This window comes from Schistocerca americana, chromosome 3 (assembly GCF_021461395.2).
Source record: "Schistocerca americana isolate TAMUIC-IGC-003095 chromosome 3, iqSchAmer2.1, whole genome shotgun sequence".
NCBI lineage: Eukaryota > Metazoa > Arthropoda > Insecta > Orthoptera > Acrididae > Schistocerca > Schistocerca americana.
The window spans coordinates 402054944-402062892 of NC_060121.1; the positions used below are offsets into that span (position 1 = coordinate 402054944).

Here is a 7949-nt window from a genome sequence, read left to right on the forward strand (position 1 = left end):
ACGAATACGCGTAAAAAATAGGACAACGTATTACGTATAATGAAGCACTTTGCCATAACACTCGTTCGTTACACCAGAAAGTAACTGACTTTAATGATGTACGTCTTCTTTACAGATTTCGACCGGTATTGGTTTCTACATCCACTCCTAGTGACTCCATTAGTAAGTACCACAATATGTAACTGACCCTGATTTTAAAAAGAGCGTATCTGCTAAGAGACCTGAGGCAAAATAATATTTTCCAAAAGGTCAAAGAATGACACATGTTTGTATTAACTATATTGTTTTAAACCAGTAAATTCTAAAATTAAAGAAAAACGAGTACAGTATTCCGTGTAACTTAATGCTGTTTAATATCAGAGTTGTTAGTTGTCTTAGAGGGCGTATTTTGTGGTAAGGTAGTAAGAGACTGAACATGTTTATTCGAATTCGAAATGACTGAAATGGGTGAATACTGAGATTTCTGAGTTATCTATGTGCAGCAGCAAAGGTATGAAAAAGCTGAAGGAAAGATAAAACCCAGCAGTTTAAGAGAAGAAAGCAATTTTGAACTTAGTGTCTTAGCATATTGCCTGTCATTAACATTAGCAAAAAACAATCCCCTCATTCGTTGAAAAGGCAGAGCTATCTTGTATTTAAATTACATTAGTTTTGAAACATCCAGGCTTATTTAAAAAAATAGAAAATGAACACTCATTTACAGAGTGAAAGTCTCGTTCTGGAAACGTTAATTTTACTCCGTCATTGAACTACTTGTCCACAGCCATTCAGTGTTAAATGAATTGCGTTAGGGACCGTATAAGCACAGTGATCTCCAAAGTATGTAATTCCTCAAAATAAAAGGTAACGTATGTCGCTGATGACAGGAAAAGTTGCTAACATAATAAGTGAAGGCACTTTAAAAGCACTGCTTTTTTCTCTGTGGTATACAGCTAATGAGACCACTGAGTGCAGCATCGTGACTTTGCAGTCACGTGACACGCAAGGAAAGCATATAAGATGAACGGAGACAATTGGGGAATAATTGATGTTATGCTGATAGCCGCAATTGGGAACTGTCACTGACCAAAGCGACTTTAACAAATGGTTCATGGCCATGGTCTTGTCCCTGGGGACCAGCTCAGGCGAAGCTGGTCGTGTTCCTTAAGTGATCTACATCTAATTCTACATCTACATGACAACACTGCTATTCAAACTTAAGTGCTTGGCAGAGAGTTCATCGACCTACTTCCGAACCATTTCACTACCGTTCTACTCGCTAAAAACACGCCCGAAAAACGAACGCTTAATTCCTTCTGTGTGAGTTCTGATTTCTCTTTTTTTACGACGATCACTGCTCCCTATACAGGTGGACCCTAACAGGATATTTTCGCACAGTTCGACCATCTAATCTATAACAGGCTCTCTCCTTTTTCGCGGAAGTTCAAAACGTGCTGCCTATTTTCCAAGTTTTCGATGCCCTCCATAAATTCCATCTGGTAAGCAAAGCATTACTGTAGCAGAGGACAGAGAAACATAGTGCAGGAAATGTCTTTAGTAGATTTTTGCATTTTCTATTTTGCCTATAAAACGGAACCTTTGTTTGGCCTTCCTCATAACATATATGGAAAATAATATAAGGACGGTGAAATCACGAGCAAACGACAAGACGCTGAATGTCCACCTCATGAATGGCACCTAGCTCTAAATGTAGAAAATATATGTTAATGCAGGTGAGTGGGAAGAACAAACCTGTGATTTTCGGATTCAGTTTTATTGTTGTCCTGCTTTTCACAGTCAAGCCGTTAAAATATGTTGGCGTAACGTTGCGAAGCGACATGAAGTGTCACGAGCACGTGAGAACTGTGGGAGGTGAGGCAAATGGTCGACTTCGGTTTATTCGGAAAGTTCTAGGAAAGAGTCGTTCACCTGTAAAGGAGACCGCGTATAGGACGATGATGCGACCTGTTCTTGAGTACTTCTCGAGTGTTTGGGATTCGTACCAGTTCGGCCTGAAGGAAGACATCGAAGCACTTCAAAGGAATGCTCCTAGATTTGTTACCGGTGTATTTTAACAACACGTTAGTTTTATGAAGATTCTTCAGGAACCCAAATGGGAATCCCTGGAGGTAAGGTGGCGTTGTTTTCCAGAAATGCAATTTAGAAAGTTTAGGGAACTGGCATTTGAAGCGGACTGCAGAACGATTCTACTGCCGCCAACATACATTGCGTGTAAGGACCACGAAGATAAGATACCAAAAATTACCGCTCCTTTTTCATATATATATTTTTTTTCAGTCATCAGTCATCTGTCTGGTTTGATGCGGCCCGCCACTAATTCCTCACCTGTCCCAGCCTCTTCATCTCTGAGTAGCACCTGAAACCTACGTCCACAACTATTTGCTGGATGTATTCCAATTTCTGTCTTCCTATACAGTTTTTGCCCTCTACAACTTCCTCTAGTACCATGGAAGTCATTCGCTGATGCCTTAACAGATGTCCTATCATCCTGTTCATTCTCCTTGTGTTTTCCGCATATTCCTTTCCTGTCCGATTCTTTGCAGGACCTGCACGTTCCTTACCTTAACTTTCCTCATATGGAGAAACCGAGACAATCGTTTTTCCCTCGCTCTGTTTGCGAGTCGTGCAGGGTACTCTCCTCCACGCACCGCGCAGTGGCTTGCGGAGTATCTATGTAGATATCGGTCAGAGTTCTTGGTAGTTGGAGGCTTGCAATCTCTATAAAGCAGGATTTTCGGTGATCTGTGGCACAAGTGAAGAGAGAGAACAATACTGTTGCAGACGCAAGTGTTTACGAGCGCACCGTCCCGCGTACGTTGCTGAACATAGAACGATCCGTGTGTATTTGCGAGTTGACCCGATAAAATTGACAATAACGACTGGATTGTGGACAGAATTTCCGAGACTGGAGCTAAGATCAAGGCACAGATGTCGTATTGTCGGGCGCACCACATTTCATGAATCACGAGGCAGTGAGTCGTGTACATATAAGCCGTTGTCCAGGTGAATCGCTGGTCAAACATGCAGCGAGTCACGGACAAAGGCCGGTGAGCCCTGTGGCAGTAACTGAAGACACCTTGATAGCAGTGGTCAACGTGAACGTTACTGCAGACCTCCTTCGTCCCCTCACGCTTGACATCTCCCATTAGCATAACTGTCCATGCCTTAAAGGCAGAATAGTACAAGCCTGGTTTGACAGAATTACAGTGACCTCACATTGATGTCTTGGCCAACACACCCACATGATCTGAACCCGATGAAACACATACGGGGCGCTATCTGGCGCCAGCTCCTCACTCACAAACAACTGCTGTTAGCATGAGTGACATAAAAGTAGATATCTCAGGTATTGCGAAACAACTCAAATCACTTAAGAAAGGCAAGTCTTCCGGTCCAGATGGTATACCAATCAGGTTCCTTTCAGAGTATGCAGACACAAAGCGCCTTTCTTAGCAATCATAAACAACCGCTCACTGGAAGTAAGGTCTGTTCCTAAAGACTGGAAAGTAGCACAAGTCACACCAACATTCAAGAAAGGAAATAGAAGTAACCCATTGAATTACAGACCCATATCACTGACCTCAATTTGCAGTAGGATTTTGGAGCATATACTGTACTCGAACATTATGGATCACCTTGAAGAAAATGACTTGTTGATACATAACCAACACGGATTCAGAAAATATCGTTCTTGTGTAACACGGCTAGCTAGCTCTTTATTCCCATGAAGTAATGAGTGCTGTCGACAAGAGACCTCAGATCGATTTCAATTTTCTAGATTTCCAAAAGGCTTTTGATACCGTTCCTCATAACCGACTATAAATCAAACTGCATGCGTATAGAGTATCGTCTCAGTTGTGTGACTGGATTCATGATATCCTCTCAGAGAGGTCACCGTTCGTAGTGATAGACGGTAAATCATCGAGTACAACAGAAGTGATAGCTGGCGTTCCGCAAGGAAGTGTCATAGGCCCTCTGCTGTTCCTGATTTACATAAATGATCTAAGTGATAATCTGAGCAGCCCTCTTAGATTGTTTGCAGATGATGCTGTAATTTACCGTCTAGTAAAATCGTCAGACGATCAATTCCAATTACAAAATTGTGTAGAGATAATTTCTATATTTTGCGAAAAGTGGCAATTGGCACTAAACAAAGAAAAGTGGGAGGTCATCCACATGGGTACTAAAGCAAATCTGATAAATTTTGGGTATACGATAAATCGCACAAATCTAAGGGCTGTCAATTCGACTGAATAACTAGGAATTACAATTACGAGCAACTTAAATTGGAAGGACCACATAGACAATATCGTGGGGAAGGCGAAACAAAGACTGTGCTTTGTTGGCAGGACACTTACAAGATGCGACAAACCCACTAAAGAGACAGCCTACATTACACTTGTCCGTCCTCTGCTGGAATATTGCTGCGCGGTGTGGAATCCTTACCAGGTAGGATTGACGGAGTACATCGAAAATGTACAAAGAAGGGCAGCTCGTTACGTGTTATAGCCCAATAGGGGTGAGAGTGTTACTGATATGATACGCGAGTTGGGGTGGCAGTCACTGAAACAAAGGCGGTTTTTTTGTGGCGAGATCTATTTACGAAATTTCAGATACCAACTTTCTCTTCCGAATGCTAAAATATTTTGTTGACACCCACCTACGTAGGGAGAAACTGTCATTATAATAAAATAAGAGAAATCAGAGCTCGAATGGAAAAAATGGTCCTTTTTCCCACGCGCCATTCGAGAGTGGAATGGTAGAGAAGTAGTATGAAAATGGTTCGATGAACACTCTGCCAGTCACTTAAGTGTGAATTGCAGAGTAACCATGTAGATGTAGATGTAGAATCGGTCGTAATTTATGAGAATTGCGCCGCCTCTCCGAAGACATGTGGTGGCGCATGCTTCCAGAAACCTACTTCTACATCTACATCTGCATGGATACTCTGAAAATCACATTTAAGTGCCTGGCAGAGGGTTTAGCACTTGACGAGCCCAAAGCTGGATAAACACGCTATGAAGCAGCTCGCCAATATACATTGGCTCACCAGTATTTGCTGCGATGTAACACATCAGCAAACTCCTACGGGTTAAGTTAACTCGTCCGATATGATAAAGTAATGAAAGATGATTCAGGTAATCCTGCAGAAAGTGTGGATCATTTACTTCGTTTTCCCATATCAAACATCAATCTTCATTTGCACTTGAATATCAGATAATTGGATCTGTAGACAGGAAGGTGCTAACAGAAACAGATTCCGTACGTGATATTATCTCACGAAGCTTCCAACATGTGTGAGTGGTTTGGGAAGGTATTGAATCTGTCTCGTGTACAAGACATGTCAGAGGTGCTATTAGCAAAAAGATAATTCCCCTGACGTATACCAAACATCCTCATGTATGTACTGGTACCACTGACTGTATGGAAAGCTAAGATTGCTTTATCCAAGACTAAAATAATTGAAAAATACATTATGCAACAAAAAACAACGTTTATCTGGTACAGTGTGACATGGTCGTCAGAAGTGAAAGAGCACTAAATATAAATATTTCTGAATTAAGAGGTGGTTTTCCAGTTATAAAAACTAAGAAATTAATTTTTAAATTAAAAAGTATTAGTTCACTAACTACACACATTACATTCACAAGGAGGAATCAAAACCCTTCTCCAATGAACCACACGCCGGTAGCAATGAAGCTACTCGCAAGCAGTCCAGCACCCAGGACAGCAAAGTTTCACGTAAATCAGCAAGAAAAACGCTCACTGCGGGCAGATCTCACCACTGACAGAATATAAAATGACACGGGACATCGAAAATAATTTTTTAATTGTAGTATTTTTGGAATACAGTATTACGTGTTTTGTAACGTTATTATGAGAGGTAATTAAGCAATTCTCAATGTATTTATTCTAATTGAAAACAGATGTTATGTAGCTAAAATTTTAAATTCGATTTTCATTTAGATTTTATGTGGTTGGTGTGCATTTTTTTACGGCAAATTTTATTGCAAGCAGATTTGTCTTAAGTATTTGTATATCAGAGAATATATTGATAAGGCAGTATTTCAGTTAGCCTGGGATAAAAAATAAACCATGTTTCTGAAAAATTTGTCCTTGGATAATGTACCATTTTACCTAAGTGCGGAGAGTGCGAAGGCGCAGAGTGTGTGTGTGTGTGTGTGTGTGTGTGTGGCGGAGCGGGGAGGTTAAATGGAGAGAGAGGAGTGTAGAGCTAGGTGGGGGGAAGGAGAATGGAGGGGGCTGTGAAAGACAGGCTGTGGTCAACTTTCTGGTGGGTTTGGAATTGCGACAGTCGTGGACGAGGAGGCCAACTTTTGCCTTTTGCTCGGTGACCCCCGTTGCCAGGTGACCCCCATGACTGTATTTATGCCTTTGATTTCACGCACAGGGGAAATTCGTTGAATCGTTTCTTCTAGAGGGCAGTGCCACTCATCTGATAACTGAGAAGATTTCATCAGTGAAATATTTTAAGTAGCTGGTAATGTAATACTACGTATGTAATTATCAGAAAAAATGTCTTTTTACATCTGTCCCAGGCACTTTACTGAGAAATTTTTGTTTAGTTTTCAGTCAAATAGAATTTTATCTATATTATTGTTGAGATGTCAAATTACTGATACGATTACTGTCATCTTATTTTCAGATGGAAACGAGATTTGGCGAAATATTAAAGCAGCGTACATGGTAATCCCTAAATGGATAGTACATTAGCAATATAGGAGCAGATATAGTGTTTTGCATGTAGTTTCTAACGTATAATCATCCAATAATTCCTATACATTTAAAATATTATGCAAATTCATATGTGGAAATAAATTTTCGATAATAATTTGTTTTCATGAACCTATACATCGAAATATCAAAATGAGATAAGGTCTGATTACACTTTGGCATTTATTTTAAACAAAAATTGAATTATCTGTAACTCAAACAGTTGGTCAAGAGTACATGATGTAGCAACTACATGAAAATGCAAATCAAAGATGTACGTTTCTCTACTCTCAATTTTTGTGTAAATTTTCCGAAGATCGACATTAATTAAAATATTATGATACTATGAAACGTCCCCTTTGAACAATTATACACGACTGTCCTTAAACTGACACACAATATTTTGTTAGCGCAACGCAATCTGACTTTCAGTAATCCCTACAAAAGAATGGGCCCTGACTAACAGTAACCTATACCTTTCACAAATCACTTACCTCACAAAAATCTTCGCTACTCAAGCTACTGCAATACAGCGAGCGCCACTACTGCCAGCTAAATAAAAGATTCAAACCACTGAAGGCACTAACTACTGACAGGGATAGTTAGCAAATGAAAGATATTAATAGAGAACAAACAATGTATTTACCTTGATATCATCATACATAAATATAGCAGTTCATGACAAATTTCAAAACTCCGCCATCTCTCTCCCCACATCCACCACTGCTGCTGCGCAACGCTACGCGCTGTTCACATCCAGCTGCCTAACACTACAATGGCAGACAACAATGCAAACTACCCACAGACTGCACACAGCACAGCCAGTGATTTTTCATACAGAGGTGGCGTTACCAATAAAAAAAACCTAAACAGCCTACTTACAACTCATTTAAAACTGACTTTCCAAACTTAAGATAAATTATCGTTTTATAACACTACCACCCACTACTAGATTAGCAGTACATCGTTTATGTTACTCCTGTGAATGTGTTCGTGAGTGTCACGGTTAAAGTATCAGACTACTTTCATTTCTCTAAGGGTTTCTATTGAAGCAGTAGCGGAATAAACAGAAATCGAACCAAAGCTCTATTATTAATAAGATAAACTGTAATTAAGTGAAACTAAACGGTCGCCAGCGTAGTTTTTCATGTATTAGCGCAGTTCATATTGAAAGTTAACTACTGAAATTATGTTTTGCAAATAAGATACCATCA

General features: G+C 40.0%; 1 long non-coding RNA gene across 1 annotated transcript in view; it reads left to right on the forward strand.

Moving 5' to 3' along the window:
• LOC124607263 overlaps nt 1-6949 on the forward strand; it is a 35347-nt gene extending 28398 nt beyond the window's left edge. Inside the window, exons 3-4 of the long non-coding RNA XR_006978796.1 lie at nt 116-162; nt 6668-6949. This is a non-coding gene — a long non-coding RNA (uncharacterized LOC124607263). The remainder of the gene's footprint in view (nt 1-115; nt 163-6667) is intronic.
• The last annotated feature ends 1000 nt before the right edge of the window (nt 6950-7949 follow it).